Source organism: Marmota monax, unplaced genomic scaffold (assembly GCF_021218885.2).
Source record: "Marmota monax isolate L192 unplaced genomic scaffold, Marmota_monax_Labrador192_F-V1.1 WCK01_AAM20220418_F8-fsc00002, whole genome shotgun sequence".
Classification (NCBI taxonomy): domain Eukaryota; kingdom Metazoa; phylum Chordata; class Mammalia; order Rodentia; family Sciuridae; genus Marmota; species Marmota monax.
The window spans coordinates 7,448,710-7,467,888 of NW_026693571.1; the positions used below are offsets into that span (position 1 = coordinate 7,448,710).

At 34.3% G+C, this 19,179-nt stretch overlaps 1 long non-coding RNA gene across 3 annotated transcripts in view; it reads right to left on the reverse strand.

The window, feature by feature from the left end:
* The window catches only part of LOC124102562 (uncharacterized), a 104,178-nt gene that overhangs the window by 40,619 nt on the left and 44,380 nt on the right, over positions 1–19,179 (reverse strand). For 2 of the 3 annotated variants that reach the window (XR_006854910.2, XR_006854906.2), the window contains exon 3: positions 17,845–17,982. This is a non-coding gene — a long non-coding RNA (uncharacterized LOC124102562). Of the gene's footprint in view, positions 1–2,393; positions 2,488–17,844; positions 17,983–19,179 lie in introns of all 3 variants that reach the window. The other variant, XR_006854907.2, reaches the window with a different exon arrangement.

Here is a 19,179-nt window from a genome sequence, read left to right on the forward strand (position 1 = left end):
AGGAACCAACTACACAATATTTTTAAAGATAAACATATTTATATAAAGAGATGAGGGAGAAAATTCCTGAAAAAATACCTCTTTTATTCACTCAGGAATATAGAGTATTATCCATTTGAATATATCTTCATAACAAATTATGGTTATAAAAATTACTATAAATTATTGCACATTAAGTAGTTTCCAGTTTTTTATTTTCTCACTGGCCTTGATTTTTACTATCCTAAGGGTACCATACTATCATTAATTATATACTCTTATTTCATCAACTGTTTTTCAACCTTGTAGAATTTTCTCCAAGATTTTCAAACACCAAGAGCATCTGAGAGTCAATCTCTTTTTGTTGTTTTCATAATTTAAAATTATACCACCAGACAGCCTTTCTTTAAGAAAGCCAGGAAACTGGGAAAACAGATAAATTAGGATGTGATTATTCACATCACAAAGGAATTCACAGATGGCTTCATGTAAATAGGGAGCTCCCTATTTAAGTGTTTGTTTACAGATCATTAGCTACTTGACAAAGAGGCTACAGGGGCAGAAAAACTTAGAGCTCAAGTGTTGGGAGACAGAGCCAATTGGAGATCAATCAGAAATGGAGACGCCAAAGCATTCATGGAAGCAGCATGTGAATCAGAAAATGTGATTTCCTTCATATTCCTCTGTGTATGTGTGTGTGTGTGTGTGTGTGTGTGTGTGTGTGTGTGTGTATGAGAGATAAAAGAGAAAGAGAATATGGCTATATGTGTAGATGTAAAATGTATGGATACATATACACACAGAGACACACCCTAAAGATACCTATTTTTAATGTAGAGTAAGACACTGAACAAACTAGCTGGATTTCCTGAGTTTATTTTGGAGATTTAAAAATGATTCACAGATTTTTAAATGTATATTGTTTTAAAGTGCATCCACTCATACAATATATGAAATGTCTACCTTTAAGCTTTATAGTCTAATAATTGTCAGAAACTTCTTACTTTTCTTATACAAATTATTTGTATTCTTAGCACAACAAATTTACTAAATTTTACTGTGTACAAGGCATTTTGCAAAATGCTAAAGAAAAACAAAGCATAAGTCATGACAGAGAAAAAATATAATTTTAAGTGTTGCTTTCTAAAACGTGGGCATTAATGTTTACAGATTTGCTATTCGAAAATATTAAATTATAATGGATTACTATACAAAACTAATACCTTTGTTTTGATTGTGAAGATCATAGATCTGAGTCTCAAACCAGCTAGATATATCCTTGACTTGAGGTAAGTTTTGTCTCCAATAGATGTTCCCTCTCTTATTAAATTTTGAAGGAAATTTTTAAAATGCATATGGGGCAAGAGGAATAAAGATGAAAACATACAAATTCCTGTTAACTACCCTCCTGCTTTATTTTCAAGGCAAGTGTAATCTTTCAGTTATTAACTTTTAATGACCATCTGCCTCTTGAATATTGCCAAATAAAAGTTGAAACTTTTTGCTGAAAAATGAATGACAAGTAATTTCAAAGTTCTGGTTCTCTTAGACTTCTTTAATATTAAAAAAAAAGTTTTCAGATGTGAAAATTTTTGCAGAGATAGAGACTTGTTTGCATTATTTGGCTTGCTTAACATGCTCTGTCTCACTTCAATGCAATTCCAGAAGCATGTATTGATGGCTTCCTGCATTCTAATACTGGCTCGGCAGTTGGGCAATAAACTGTATACACAGACTGTGCTTTCCAAGAGTTTACCCATGTTATCTCATATTTCACTCTATATGATAATTAGTCATTTTTAAAATGATGTCCTGATAACAAACTTAGAAACCTTGTTGGATTTCTGAAATAAGTCCAAAAATTTTTAATGCTTTTGTTTATAATAAACTTTGATCTTAACACCCATGTTTTATATAAGGCTCTTAAACCAGTCTGGATAAACTAGAATAAAGAGAAATGCTAATGCACCATTAATTTTAAACTACATTAAATCAATTTTCCACCCACATTTTTAAAATAAATTCAAATTGCTAAAGTTTCTTATTTAGAACACAAAATTACATAGAGCACGGAAGAAAGTCACCCCTTCTTTCAAGTGAGTGACTGGACTTTTAAAAATTGCTTTGAAGTCTAACTTGTGATACTTCATTTGGATTTGGGGAGGGAGGGTTAAAGAATAAAGCAAAGTTGTACAGAAAGAAGGAAAAGTGTAAAAGGGAGAAAAGGAAAACAAGTTTCTTATTACAGCTAAATCATTTCAGGAAAAAAAAAAAGAGAGAGAGAGATGGATTTGGCAGTAACCACTAAGTCAAAGTATGATACACTAGAAAGACAATATAAGACAAACACATGTATTAAAGGTGGTACACTTCAAAGACAGAAAGCAATTCATAACATTCTAAATCTTTCTTACCACTCTTTTGGAATAGTTTCCTTCATTTCAACGTCATTTCATCCTGACATTCCATCACAAGCCAGGCATTCCATACAAGTAACAGTGTGTGGCACTAAATTCACAATAAGTATGATATATTTAAATACAAAAGAAAATCATAAACTCCACAAATCATGTAAAAATGTAAACCTTGGACATTTTATTTAAGCTTCACAATAATAAATCTACATTTTAGGTACAAAAATTGACTGTCATGACCCCTAAATATATTTACTTCTTATACTATTACCTAGGAATTCACATGCAAAGCACGGTTATATCCTGAATATTTGGGAAGTGCTTAAATTAGGATAACAAACATAATTTTTTCAATGTGATACGTTAATGGTCACATAAGGATTTGCTTTTTAAAGAGATAAGTAACTTGCCTGGTTAGATTGCGTTTCACTGAGATAAAAATAAATAGTTTAAGGGCTCTTTTTTAAAAATAATAATAATAAGCCACAAATTAGTCAGACACAAACTATTTTGGCTTGCTTTTTTAATTTTCTGTTTTAGTATAAATTTGCAAGGACTGTTTTATACAATATAGCCTGCTAGAATGCTCACAACTGACACTGAAAGTTCCTGGGTCTTTCAAGAGTTTTATTCCTAGGAATACTGTGAAGTGGTACATGTACCTGAGAAAAATTTCCAGGACCTACAAGTTATCCTATCCAAGACTGCAAAAGCTGGGGATTATGGCTATCATTTCAAAAACACCGAATAACTCGGTAACGAAATTTATTCTTTGGTATATTGGCAAAGAAATTTTTTAAATGAGGACCCCTGAAGATACAAAAATTTGGTTTAGTAATGTGAATTTTTAAAAATAGCCTCAGTATTAACTAGTGCCATTTAAACGAGAAATTTAAAATCGATGATTTTTTAAAAAGATTGACTATTAAAAATATAATTTTGAATTGAAATATTTTTCCTTAAAAGGTAGAAAAATACTTAAGTAAATTTTTAAACAGTTTTTAAATAAACATTACATTTTAAATGAAAATTTACATTTTTTCAGGAAAACGATTTCAAACAGCCCTGTTTGCATTAACTTCTTTATCAAATTGAACATAGTAACTCATATTATGAAGTCTATTACTTTCTACCTGTTTCTAGCTAAAAACCAACTTCAAAAAGTGATAACACATCCTTTAATAACAGAGGAAAGCACTTGCTGGTTCTGTGCTATCAGAACTGTTGGATTTTGTTCTGAACCATGCTGTGTGGTGTTTAAGGTCCCTGTGTGTCTCTGAATTGGTGACAAAAGTGGTGAGAAACTGAGGCATCTGCAACAATTGTGATCAACCATATGATAAGTTTTTCTAAAGAACACTTTATAATTTTATTCTTAAAAATATGTATGCCTTGTATTTGTCCAATCAGAACAAAAAAATGGAGAAAAATATATTTTGCATAAGAAAAAATGGTGGCATTATTTGCCTTTTAATCAATACACCAAGCATCAGATGAACACTCATATTTATTTTGAAGGAAACCAAAAGAAAAAATGATTATTTTCATTGACTGAAGAAATTTTTACTTAGAAAATCTTTTAGAGGGATGCTATTCATGATATAAAGTTAGATTTCTATCATATCAAACATTTTTGTGATTGTGATAATTTTTTCTCCAGTTTAGTTATTGTATCACTAGTTTTTTAACCCAGCTATGTACACATTTCCTTTAAGTGTTTTTTTTTAATTGATTAAAAAGTATTTATATAATATGGTCACAATTTGATCCTTTTCTAATAATATTACCTGGTTTTATTCCCATATACCTAGTACTTTAATGAAACTAGTGTCATGAAGGTTTTGAATATTGATTTTGGCTCTTTCTTAAGAAAATATCAACTACAAAACGTAAATAACTGTTCTATATCTGAAAAAAATTTTGGCCTTAATGAATAGTTAAGGACACACTGATGTCAAATCATTCAATATTTAAAGAGAAGTTAGCAAAATAATAATTTAGGGTTAAAAATGGCTGGAATGGAAATGTCTAAATAATTTATTTAAAATTATTACAATTCTGTTTATATTTAAAGTGTCACTTCTGAGAAACCTTCAAAAAATAACACACAATTGTGGAGAGATGGTTGGTGGGTGAGCCAATTCAGGATCAAATCACAGTAACAACAATATTCAATGCCACTGAGCTTGGTTATGATATGTCTGTCTCCTCTTTTTCTGTGTACGAGGATGTGGAAAGTGGTAGCTACAACAAGCCCTGTAACACTATCTATCAACAGGAGGCAGAAACATTCCAATTGAAGCAGAATTAAAAGATGAGGTAGATGGATTAAATATCGAGATTAGACAGAAGGATGGATGGATGGATGGATGGATGGAGATGGATAGATTTAGACAGATAAATACATTTAAAGTTCTTTAATATTTAAAGTCCTGTTGTCGTTCTCTTAATTTTTTTTTTCTTTCTTTTCCCATAGAACCATCTCTTCCTTCATCATGCCTGAGTTTTGGTGATAAGGTAAAAGAAGACAATGGGCCGGGCAGAGAGAGATGTCTAAAGCAATGGATTACTGCATAGCAGTGGAAAGCAAAGGAAGAGAGATCTGTATTTTTGTAAAGGATCTCCAAGAGATCTATACCACAATTAAGGCTTCATCTGTCATGAATTGGTGCTTCATAAAATTTTCACTTTTTGCCTTGGTATCACAGGTGAGAGGATTCGCTCACCATATTTCTTTGTTCTGTCACCTGTCTCAGCGCTAAAGAGTTATATAACTATACTCGGGTTATAAATAGCCTATCAAAATGAATCTGCAAAATCAGAAAAATCACCTTAAAAGTTTTAGAAATGACTATTTTTTAATGCCAACTCTCATTTTATATGGAGAAAATCTTGAAATGCATTGTGTATTGATAATGGATACTAATACACACTTCACCTTGTGTAGGTTGTCTTTTTCCACAGACCTACTGAAGGCCTTGAGAAGGCCATGCTGCCATCACACAAGGGCCCATTAACTGATCTTATAATTTCACTTTATATTAGCAAGTTTTTTCCTCAAAATCATCACCATGATTCAAAACTGTATATAGCCTTGGGGAAATGTCTATAGAGACAGGCTTACAACAAATACCCTTAAATATTTTATTCCAATTTTTAAGAAAGTACAGCAATAAGAAAGGAAAACATCAGCAAGTTATAACATTCTTGTTTTTATATAAATGAATCAATTAGAACTAAAAGTCAACAGGCAAATTACGATGCCAAGAGATTCTCCTAAGAAGTTTATGAGACACAAAATCTCTCAGCTTTACTTTGTTAAATACATAAACACTGGATTACTGTGAAGGGAAAAAGTGCTATGAGAAATTATGGTTAGTCATAGAAAATGATGAAATATTTACACAAATCATATCCTCATTTTGTGCATGTTTTTATTGTAAGATGATAATTCCTTTGCCAGTTTTTTCTGAACATTTAAGATTAAGAAATTCTTGGATTGACTGATAAGTATTTTTTTGCATAGAAATATGCAAAGTGATTAGAATAGTAGAAATTATTTGTTTATACCCACTAAAAAGTGAGATTAATTACTTTTTATTTAATTACCAAAATGCATGGTTATACACATCACCAAATATCTACTGATTTTAGATATAATAATTTAAATTATACTATATTCTAGTTTATATTTTATGTACATATGTCTAAACCATGACACATTAAAATGAGTATCAGGCATTCATCTTGGGGTAGACGACAACAAACTTATTGAAAATACTTATTATGTATATTATCTATCCTTCTACACATAAGAGATTACATTAGAGATACATAACTTGGAGTATTTGGTAAGTGATAATGTGTCCCAAGAGGCCCTCTTTTCCTTTGCCTCTCTATCCTTCCTAAAGAAAATATTCAGGACTTACAAATAATATATTTAATGTTTTATACTATATTAGAAGTTTGTTTTAGCAAGGTATTTCTAATAATTGATAATACAGTATTAATAAGATGCAAAAGTAAAAATACATACATCACATACACTTGTAGAACTAATAGTAGATACAAAATTATGTGCTTAAACATCTTAGCCTATTTTATTTCATATAGCATGATAGCATTATATGTTTACATACTTTCTTACTCCAGAGATTCAGAGACACTACGAATTAGTACCAATTTGTCCATTGAAATGGAACTATAGAGACTTCTCCATCCTTGGTTAGCCAAAAGGTTGTAGCCATAATCATCAATATGCCCATTATAAAGAGAAAATAATTTATATTTTAAAAATCTTTAAAAAATGATGTTTCCCATATTCCATTAATAGTGTGCTTAACATCCATTTCAGACATTTTTAATTGTCATATGTAACATTTTTTCACTATAAAAACACTTATTAAAGTGCTCAAGCATTCACTACAAATGAGAGATTTTATGCAAGATTTTCCTTTAAAAAATATCCATGTTTGGGGCTGGGGATGTGGCTCAAGCGGTAGCGCGCTCGCCTGGCATGTGTGCGGCCTGGGTTCAATCCTCAGCACCACATTCAAACAAAGATGTCTGCCCAAATACTAAAAAATAAATATTAAAAAAATTCTCTCTCTCTCTCTCTCTCTCTCTCTCTCTCTCTTTAAAAAAAAATATCCATGTCTGTCTTTGGTGATGATTTTTTTCTGGTTCTGTCTCACAGCACCATTAAACCTGCTCACCTCATTTATTGACAAAAGTCACCATTTGAACCCCACTTTTCATCTTAAAGATCTTTACAAAACTTAATGAAGTCCAGTGGTATTTCTAGGAAAGAAAATTATATACTTGAGTAATATCCATATGAAGAAGAGGAGTTCTGTACCCTTTAAACCAAACTGCTGGACCCCGAGGTTCTTCACATTTGGCCCCCTATAAACTGGATTCTATCTAACAACTGAAGGAGTCACAGAGATCATCTACTTCAACCTTCCTCGTATTTTCCAAACCAAAAAAAATGAGAGTTTAAAAGATAAATGACTAACACAAAATAAGACAATGAGTTTGTAACAAACCTAAACTGATTTGCTAACACTAAAATATTGCTAATGTTAATTGAACTTAAAGAATGTGCGAGACACTGTATTGAGCCCTGGACCTGGATTAACACTCTATGGTAATAACAGAATTATCCCAGTTATTATTTCCATAATATTTTATATTGATGAATTACTGAAGTATGAGGATAAAAACCGAAGCATTTAAGAAGTTATTTTTTTTTAATTTTTTTATTGTTGGTTGTTCAAAACATTAAAAATTTCTTGATATATCATATTTCACACTTTGATTCAAGTGGGTTATGAACTCCCATTTTTACCCCATATACAGATTGCAGAATCACATCAGTTACACATCCATTGATTTACATATTGCCATACTAGTGTCTGTTGTGTTCTGCTGCCTTTCCTATCCTCTACTATCCCCCCTCCCCTCCCCTCCCCTCCCCTCTTCTCTCTCTACCCCCTCTACTGTCATTCATTTCTCCCCCTTGTATTATTTTTCCCTTTCCCCTCACTTCCTCTTGTATGTACTTTTGTATAACCCTGAGGGTCTCCTTCCATTTCCATGCAATTTCCCTTCTCTCTCCCACCTCTCATCCCTATTTAATGTTAATCTTCTTCTCCTGCTCTTCGACCCTACTCTGTTCTTAGTTACTCTCCTTATATCAAAGAAGACATTTGGCATTTGTTTTTTAGGGATTGGCTGGCTTCACTTAGCATAATCTGCTCTAATGCCATTCATTTCCCTGCAAATTCCATGATTTTGTCATTTTTTAATGCAGAGTAATACTCCATTTATAAAATTAAAACCTTTCTGTAATCAGACAAAACAAAGTATAAAGAAGTACTTGTCTGCAGATGGCAGGTTACTGCCTCGACTGACCTAGTCTCTCTTCTAGAATCAATATACTCAAGATTACAAACATAAATATTTAAATATATCTAACAAAACCCAAATTGTTTATGATGGATCAATACATGTGTTCATTTTTTCAAATAGTTCTAGTTTTTCTATTGCACGCTTTCCTAACAATGATGAAAAAGAGTTTCTCATACAAAGCATATATTTTAGGCCTAAAGACTTATTTATATATTAAATTTGATTGGTGTGTTTTCCCCAAAATTATAAATTGGTTATTGACATTGAGTAACACATGACATTTATATTGTCATGAACCACATTATTATACAGTATGCAAAATAACCTCTTTATATATGAAACCATTCTTTGAAGCCCTAGCAACAAAACCTAATTTAAAGCCACAGAGCTAACAATTTTAAAATGAAGTATAGGATAGGAAATTCATCCAGATAGTTTTCTCGCTACTCAGTTTTATTACTTATTTCATAATTTCATACCCATTTTATAAATGTAAGTCAAATGCTTAGAAATTATATCTAATCCTAAAGTTTTCTTTATTTACTTTATTTATTTTGGTAAGAGAAAAAAAGGATTCTTAGTTTTTTTCCAACATTACTGGATAATTTCCCCCCTTTGCCTGTATATCTGACCTGTTTAACTCTTGGCCACCATCAGTTTAGAATATAACACTCCACAAGCTAAACCTCTTAACTATATAACACTAAATCAGTGAAAACAACTACAAAACAATTGAAATTTGTTTTAAGTCTTCCTGTATCATTGAAGATATTTTTAAATACATGTTTAATGATGTAAACTGTGAATAAAAGAATAATTATATGTGGACTTTTTTAGAATACTTTATGTCAATGCTCTAAGCTTTACCTGAAATCATTAAAGGGAGGGTAAAGTACCTAGTTAAGGCTTTCCGTGTCATATTTAGTCTATATTGTGGACAATATTGTTGCAGTTTGCAATCTTGATCCCAAGCGTAGCTCCCTTTTTTGCTGCAAGTTCTATACATCCCAGTCCATTGCCTTGCAACTTCCTTTTCTAGGAAGACACACTGACATCAAAGTTGGCCATAGTGAACTGGGGCTCTAGCTCAGTTGGTAGAATGCTTGCCTAGAATGTACAAGGTCCTGGGTTTCATCCCAGATAGATAGATAGATAGATAGATAGATAGATAGATAGATAGATAGATAGATAAAATGTTGGTTGTATGACTTTCTCTGTGAACAAAATGTAATGCATCACTTCTAAGCAGAACTTCAGAAGGCAGTGCCTTTTTCTATCATTTCCTCTTCTTCCTACTGCCACAGAAATGTGTCCCCAAGAAGAGTGAATTCTTTAAGTTAGTCTCCAGGAGAAAACATGGAGCTGTTGCCACCAGTAGACAAAGAAACAACAACAAAAAAATCTCAGTCTGTATTGTTGAGATTTGGGGAATTTGTGTGAGTGTAACAAAATGTAACTGATAATATATATGCTCTATAAGATTGGTTGTGCTATATGGCTTGTATAAGAAGGAAACTGAGGCTCAGAGAAGTTAAACAAGTTTTCCCCCAAAATCAAGATTTGGAGTTTATAAGTAAAAATTCCTTTATGAGAGATTTTCTGTGTTTTGGTTTTCTTATCTGAAAAAAAAACTAGTAGTAATTTTTTTCTTATCTCTTACAGTTATACTTTAGAGGTGTTTTGGAGATTAAATGAGTTTATATATGTAAAATACTGAAGGCAGTATCTGGAAATAAATGTTAATTGTTGTTTTAATTATTATTGTTAGTTCCAGAGCTTACTACAAAATCACTTAGCCATTCTGAACATCATTTACTCATCTGTGGACTAGGGATAATAATACCCTTTTTATATATAGGGTTGTTGATGTAAATGACATAAAATACATGAGATTGCTTTCAAAGGTATTATTAAACTCATAACTTAACTATCATTTAACAAAACAATAGGCCATTGTCATAAAAATATACAACCATTATAAATGTACCAAGAATTTTCAAAAAAAAAAATTCTTCAAGAATCTCAGCTCTTCATTGTAATCAGATACCAACAAACTCGCATGTGCAAAGAAACAGAAGAGTCTCTATATATGTGATATCCCTATGGACTTTCTGGGATACTAGAAATGCTCTATATCTGCATAGTCTACTACATACCTACTAGTTATATGTGGACATTGAGCACCTGAAACATGTCTAGTACATCAGAGGAACTAATTTCTTAATTTATTCAATTTTAATTTATTTATATTTAAACAGTTACATGTAGCTAATGGCTACCATATTGGACAGCTCAACTCCAGAACTTAACATGTACATTAAAAATCTCAATAGTAACTATGCTTATGTTTGGATTAAGGCTTTGGAGTTTTCTTCCCACTCAACAAGAAGGTTCAAAAGAGGACAAAACCCAAGCAATTAAATATTTAGGTGATGGACATTCCAGAGAAAAATCTAAAGAATCACCTGTATACTGTGATGAGTTGGCTATAGATTGGTTTTCTCCAAATTTCAAATAGCAAGAAAATGAAGAAATTTGAAGTGAATAAAGCAAAGTTGTTTTCATAGGGCAAAGATCCTAAAGAGAGAAGAAACCTTGATGTAGCCTAGCAACTGACCTCTCAGAGACAGCTACTCTGGTTTCAAAACCTGACTAAAGAGAAGCAACGCTCTGGATCATTCCCGGTGATCCCATCCTGGTCCACGTCTTAGTCAACTTTCACCTGGGCCACATCACTCGCTTGAAAATAGGTCTCCTGGGTTTTGTTCTAACCCCAGGCAGTCAATTCTTATGGCTACCTATGGGAGGGAGTAAGAGGTCAGAATCACAAACCTTATCATATAATCATACTCTGTTTGAAACCTATCAATGTCCTATCATTACTGTTAGAATGAAGTCCAACTTTTAGGTCCCACATCAGAAGCCCTCATCTCATGTCTCTTTCCCAACTCGTTTGTGATATCCCAACCACTCTGCCATTTTTTCAGTTCCATGATACCTCAAACTCTCTCTCCCCAGAGCCTTGTCATTGCTTCCCCTTCTTCCTGAGATACTCTTTTCACCCCTTCCTCTTGTACTGACTTGGTTAAACTCTACTTACCCTTCTAGTCTCAGCTTACTATCCTGACACAGAGAGGTCTCCCTTGAGCACTACTTTCACAGATCTCTCTCTCTCTCTCTCAATACCCACATCTCCTTCATGTCCCTTAATCCAATTTGTGACTCTTGCTCATTGTCTCCCCTGTCTCCCACACTATAATGAAGGGAGAAGTACATCCATATCATATCTGCGTTGTTCACTGCAATATTTTCAGCACTTAGCATACTCAATAAAGGTAGTGGATGACCCGATGAATGAACCACCTTTGGACTTGACTACTCTTGTTTCCTTCAAATACCCATTATCATCTTTCTCTGGGTCATCCTTAATATTTTGGCTACACTGATCTTTTCCCCTCATCTTCTAAGCATGCCGTTCCCCCTCTGGATTAGCCCTTTATTGTAAATCTGCCTCTTATATTTAAACGATGTACTCCTGTTCAAATGCCACTACTTTCCCTTCAGAGCCATGTTTCCACAACTGACATCTTCCCGAAATCTCCACTTATTCTTCATCCACTTGCAACTTGCTCCTTTAAGCTTTGCTTTCTTCCCTATAATATATCAAATTACAGCCTCGAATTTTAACAATTTCCCATAATTTTCAAATTTAATAGCATATTCCACAATGGAAATCACCCAGAATCTCACCATATTAGGATTCTACTGGTCTCATTTTTCTCTATTCACTTCCAAATCTTACCACATGCATTCATATAGTTGTAATTAATGGTAATTTTTATATTATAGTGTGAAAATTTGCTGCCTTATCATTATATTTTTTATATGCAAGGATGTCCATTTTTCTGATGTGTTGATGTACTATAATTAAACTACTTTCACATAATTAGACTTACTGTGTCAGTCAACTTTGCGTCTCTGGGATAACAACAACTTAGAGAAGGAAAAGTTTATTTGGGGCTAACAGTTTCAGAGGATCAGACCATGGATAGCCAACTTCATTGTTATGGGCCTGAGGTGAGGCAGAATATCATGGCAGATGACAGCCACTAGGCTGGTGGCAGCCAGGAAGCAGAGTGAGAGATCAAGGCACCAGAGACAAATATAAACACCAAGAGCATGCCCCAGTTATCTACTTCCTCCAGCCACACACTGACGGTAGCTCCATCCAGTACAGTAGACCTTTCAAATGTGGATTAATCCACTGATTCAGTTCAGTGCTCATAATCAGATCATTTCACTGTTGAACATTCCTGTGTGGTCTTACACACGAGCTTTTAGGGGATACCTCATATCCAAACCATAATGCTTACACAGGTTTTTCATTTTCTGTCCATTTAAAAAAATAGGAAGGATGTCTTTATGAACTTAATATTTCCCTGGTGTAGAGTTCATCCTTAAATTTCTAGGAACTGGGAATACGGAATAAAGGATATGATTATGCGATTGTTCTTGAAATGTACTATCAGATTTCCTTATGATTTTTTGAAATGTACTACCAATTTTCAGCATAAATCATTAAAATGTGAGCCCTCTTCACTCTCTTTTCACAGTGAGTTTTTTCCATTCCTGTCTCTCCTTGATCTTTCTACTGATTCCTTGGTCTTCCCCCCTTGAAAGCTTCTACTCCCTCAAAACTGTTATCACAACTCTTCTCAGCTGCTTTTATTTTCTCTACTACAGTTTTCTCCTCTCCCCAGCCGTGTATCTATTCTTATTATTCTTTCCGAAGACTCCCTTCTTCCAATTGCCTCTGCTCTTTAGGTATCAAATATTTATTACTAAAGTTTGCAAAATACTTTTTCTTTTTCTTCTTTTTCTTTCTTTCTTTTTTTTTTTTTTTTTGCTTCCTTGTTTGATATACTTATGGGGGCAGCTTAATTTTAGTTTTCAAGACCCAATTTAATTTTAATGAGCAGTGAATAGATACCAATAATAAGAAATGGTATAGTTTATAAAATATATTATCCTAATCAGTGGAGAAATTATATTAGGCAGGAAGTGCTCTAAAGCTTTTTTCTTGGATGTATCAATAAAAGGAATATAAAAATGAACTCAGAATTTTAAATGTCCGGTTTTTACTCAATTCACTGAAGTGATAGATACATAAATAAGTAGATATAGATTAAAAACTGCAGAGATCCCTTCCCCTTTACTGTAGACAAAAACATCACCTCTCTCTTGAGAACACAGCAGTCTAATGTGGCAAAAGGAAACTACTGAAACAGAGAGGGTCAGATAAATACAACATGCTGGAGAGTGTTCAAAGTCTGTGGGTATGGAATAGGGGCTTTGCTTGCCCTGCCCATGACTCATTCTCAAAAAATATCTGTTATCTATTATTTTTTTGCAGGGGGCAGAGAGGCCAGGGATTGAACTCAGGGGCCCTTGACCACTGAGCCACATCCCCAGCCTGATTTTTTATTTTATTAGAGACAGGGTCTCACTGAGTTGCTTAGTGCCTCACCATTGCTGAGGCTGGCTTTGAAGTCGAAATCCTCCTGCCTCAGCCTTCCAAGCCACTGGGATTACAGCTGTTATTTATTCTTGAGATGCCAAGATAAATGGAGGGTCCACAGAGCATATTAGAATGGGAATGACTAAAAAACATCCAGTTTATAGCTCCTTAACTTTAAACAGACTCATTCGCCAGAGTATGAGATCAGGAGCTCATAAGCACGCACGCATGCGCAGGAAGTTACTAGGAAGGTGCGCAGCTGTAGAGCCAGCACAGGGCTGAGCTGGGTTGGGGTTCACAGCAGCATGAACCACGCGAGAGGCAAGACGGTGGAGAAGGAAGAGGTATTAGGGGCCTTTGAAGGTCTTAATCTATACCCAGAGGAGGGTGAGGGAGACCTTCAATCAGAAACTGAAACCAGTTACAATCAGAGAAATTACAGGAGCAAAAGCGATGATGGATGCAGCTATACATCCTGGGTGTTGCTCCATGAGATTTCTCTTTATCCTTACCCAAAACCCCTCTTTCGGAGTCTGTTTCTACTCCTGGGGACCAATCCATTCCTAAGAAGAGTATAAACCAGACACACTGATAACACTGAAATATTTTATAGAACAAAATATGCTATTAAAGAATATTTGATTGAAAAATGATACAATTGAGATAAAGCAGAATATGATCTCAACTGTGTTAAACACACACACACTCACCTAGAGAAGCAGAGCTTAGTTGCACAGACACGATTCACCCATCCACAGACATGTTTTCACAGGGTTCACACCATGGTGGGTGGTTAAGGCTTCTGTTTTGTTTCTATTTTTTAACTTACTAAATTAAATGGCCATTCAAATATTTCTTGCCTTCCTATTGGAAAGTGCCTTGAGCTGTGTATGTGCAGACCCTGGAGACCAGATGAGCGTGCTCATGATCTAGTCACTTAGATGACCGCTCAGCTACACATCGCCACCACCACTGTGTTGGTTTTGAACATCATGCAGTTTTAAATTACACTTATTCTTTGTCTCCTATATTTTAACGTATATCCACAGTGGAAGACCAGAAGTACAGGCAACATAAGAAACACTGATATTGAAATGGGAATTAATAAGAAACAAACAAAAGAAAGAAAGATAATATTTCAAATTTGTATTAAGAGGATTTCCACCGAATCCATATGTTAAAATCATCCTACCAATATTTTTTCGATATTTCCAAAACAGAGAAAATATTGGAAAAATTATCTCAGGTTGACTTTCATTTACTGGAGGTTAAGACCTCCTATCTGCACATATGTTTTTCTGCGTAGTGCTTGAAAATATCCTAACACTTTCTCCTTTATTTAGTCATATGAACAAAACCATGAAATTATGTTTGAATAGATCCATTTTATAAAGTGTAAAGGGGAAGACTTGGAAATACTAGCTAATAAAAACATGTTTTGTCTTTTTGATACCATCAACATAGATTTCAATCTATATTTTAATGTATATTTGGTCTCAAAACTATTATGTTATTTAAATATTTATTTGTCAACAAACCATATTTGTTCTTACACAATGGAAGTTAAGTAAAAGAATATGTTTCACCTGGCCAGATCGCTTAACACAAGTTTCTTGTTCTTTATCTGTACAAAGAAGGAATTGGTTGAGGTGATCTTTTAAGGTCCCTTCCTGCTCCCAAATTCCATGATATTAGGAAAAAGGACCAGATCCAGCAAGTTCACACTGTTCTTCAATATAACAAATATAATTGTATAATCTCTCTTGAATTTTGCCCAATTTCCAGTCTCATGAGTTAGGGATAGATAGATGATAGAAAGACACAGATACAGACAAAAATGTAGATGTAGGGCCATAGAAAGAGCAATATATCTATGGTACTATGATAAGCCACTGTCAAAACTGGCATCAGGATCCATGTTTTCTGATACCTATGCTAGTGTTCCTATAATTATTATCATCATTAATGCATGTACCTATAAGCACATGTTGTTTTCCTTTTTATTTTTCTTCTCTAATTTTGCCTGTCCACATGCTCACATACATACCCACAACCTTATGCCCTCTTCCTATTCCAAAGTAACCAATTTAACAGTACATCTTTCCATGCATTTTTCTATGCCAACATAAATACCAACACATTTGTACATGTGTACATCACTTGAACAGAATAATCAACCAAACAACACACCTATACATATGTGGGAGGATTTGGTAAAATTTGATTTCCAAGAGGAGATCAAATTTAAAAATGATTCAACAAATTTTCTTCACCATTAATATACTAGATAATTCTCCCAAATTCATGTTTAATGACTGCATAATATTTCATGATATTTGTATGCCATTATTTATGGACACTGCCTTAATTTTTACTTATCTGCTCAAATGCCATAATGTCACCATTTATGAGTTATTAATGTTCTCATTCGTTAATGTTCTCTTTGAAAGTTAATATAGGTTCAAAATCCAAACTTGATTAATTATAACATTCTCCATAGACTTGTAGAGAAACTGAAGAGTCATTACTATTTACAAATGCAACATTTACCTTTATGTTTTTCTAGAATTTTTAAATTTTATAAAGTAAGGAAATTAATCATTTGGAATGAAAGATACCACTATATTTTGTCTACTGTTTAAATACTTAGAATCCATGTTTGTGCTGGCATATATAGCTTTATGCCCTTTGACAAATATCTTAACCTTCCTGCACTTCAGAACAGAGATGATAATATTACTTTCCTCATGAAACCATGGAGAGAATTTTTAAACTTTAAGACATCTATAAATATACATAGTATTTGTACGATGAACTTATTACATAGAACAGTGCCCAGTACCTAGTGAGCTCTCAGGGAGTGATGTCACTCACACTGTTAGTGACATTGTTATTACTACACTATAGCTCCATTTTTATGCATTTTTTTCAGGTAAGTAAAATTCCAGCGAGATTGTTTAAATCTCAACATATTTTTCATAAGCTTCTAATCATATGTGCTGGAAAAGAACTTTCAACATTCAAAACAGCTTATAATTAAAAGTACATCAAATGGCTCCCTTTGCAGCTTCATGGAGAAAAGTGAAATTCCCAAAGAGGTTGTAAGTTTTCAGCACTCCCACTAGAAAAAGAGAAATAGTTATAAGTACTTCCTCTGGAGGTTAACTGTGGCTGCCAACAGTCCAAAGAGTGGACATTTTGTTTACATCAGTTGCCATTCAGCAAATGCAAATTCAGCTCTCAGTCTGTTCCCTTCTGTCCTCAAATTTCATATGTTCAAGGATAATAGATGCTTCGAGTATATGAAGCCACCCACAGAACATGCAGCGCTTCGATAAAGTAGCTCCAACATTTGCCTGACAAGTGTCCTTAAAGAAGTTCCAGAAAAAAGGAAAAAAAAAATCTTATTTGAGGGTGACTGTCTAGAATTTGCCAACTTTCAATAATGTGTGATGAAGAAAAGACATCACAAAGAAGGGAAAGAAACTCACTACTTAATAACTAAATTGAACAAAATATTTCTTCCATATATAAAGTAATGATGTCATTCAAGACCCATTTTTTAAGTGCTCCCCACTCCTTCCCCCACCCAAAACACAAACACCTGGACATCTGTTAAAGTACCACACCAAGAACACACACAAAATCCTGGATAGCAAAATGGTTCTTTTTTTGCTCTGGATGCTTGAATGTCTTCTCTTTGTGCCGGTTTGTGTGCTCAAGGAGAGTTACTTGAACTTGATCGTATGTTTCTTACTAGCTTTCTGAACACAGAGAAAGGCAGGCACTGATTACCAATCAAGATGCTCAGGTTCAAGCTCCCTGCCTCCCACTTAGCACTCTATCTACTCACCGGAAAATAATTTGTTTGAGCCAGGAAGGCTTACGGTTATTTATTCTTTATCCTTGATTTTTCAAAAAGCATCACCCCCCCCCCCCCACACACACACACACACACCAGTGACCCTCACTAAAAGCAGATAGCATTGAAGAAGGACAAAATTCTGATGCTGTGCTTACTTTTAGCAACTGTAGTAAAGCTTTTCCAGTGCTGGCCCTTGATCCTGCAGCTCATGTAGACTCAGCATTCGGCAGTGCAAGGCAGCTTTAATCTAATTCTCACTTCATTTTTCCCCTGGCTTTCTCCTTAGGACAAGTCTCAGGGAGCGGGGGGAAGAAAAAGAAAAGAAAGAAAGAAGAAAGTCACAGGCCTGGCATGCCATAATACAAAAATGCACTGCTAATTACCACGGTTGTAATTCTTGATCCAGCCAAAATGCAGGTACACAATGACTTTACTTGGGGGCAGACTCTGCTTAACCCCTGCTTCGTTTTACCACCTCTTCAGCACGTTCCCTTGTCTTCAACAATGGTTTATCTCTTCAGGGTGATAACTGACTTGCTGTCCAAGAAAAAGAACCCCTCAGGAGGCATCCAGGTGAGGAGCACCAGAGCTGCTGATGGCCGAAACAGGTTTGGGATGGATCGTGACTTATTAGGAATAAAAAAAAAAAAAGAAACAAAGAAAGAAACCCAGCGTATTTCATTCTGGCTGTTTAAAAGACTTCATGAGGCTTAAAATGACAGCAGTGGACATCAGATGGTAGCAATCTGGTACCTTTCCTGTCAAGTGACAAGCTGTTCTAAAATCCAGAAGTGCTTTAGGTCCACTTTATAATAGAGCTAATATTTTTTTAAAAATTGGACACGTAACATTTGGTTCAGGAGAGCTTTGTAATGTACTTGGGAGAGTCATTTGCATGTGTTCCACCTATTTACAGTATTTTATATGGACTCAGCATTCATTAGAAAAAAAATGCTACTACCAACAATGACCAAGTATGAAGTCAGTGACTTTGCTGAATTAAAAAGGCCCTAGCAAGTGTACTTCTACCATAATTTAGTGCAAAAGTACTTCAGGGAGTTATTTCATACCTAAATTGGTCGTGCCTGCTCTAACCAACTTACCCCAGGATTTTCTTTTGAAATCTTCCATTTTTAATTAGGAATCATCTGAATTATCATGTAGGAGAGAGAGAAAGAAGGAAAAGGAAGGAAGAATGGATAGAGAGAAAAAGAACCTTCAAAATATCTCTAGAAGTAGTAGCCCTGTTCTTACCAACTTGGCTGTTTCCACCCTGGTCCAAGGCACCACCATCTTGGGCCTGACTTCATACAGTAGCCTACTAAGGTTCTCAGGGTTTCTACCCTGACCACTCTACTTTACCTGGGTAAAATAAAAATATAGATCCTTTTGTTTAAAAATATATGAAAGTAAATGTCATTGAAGTACAAAAATATAAAATGTTTTCCTTTCTTTCATGACATTCAGTTTGTCGTGGCATTTTTTACTTG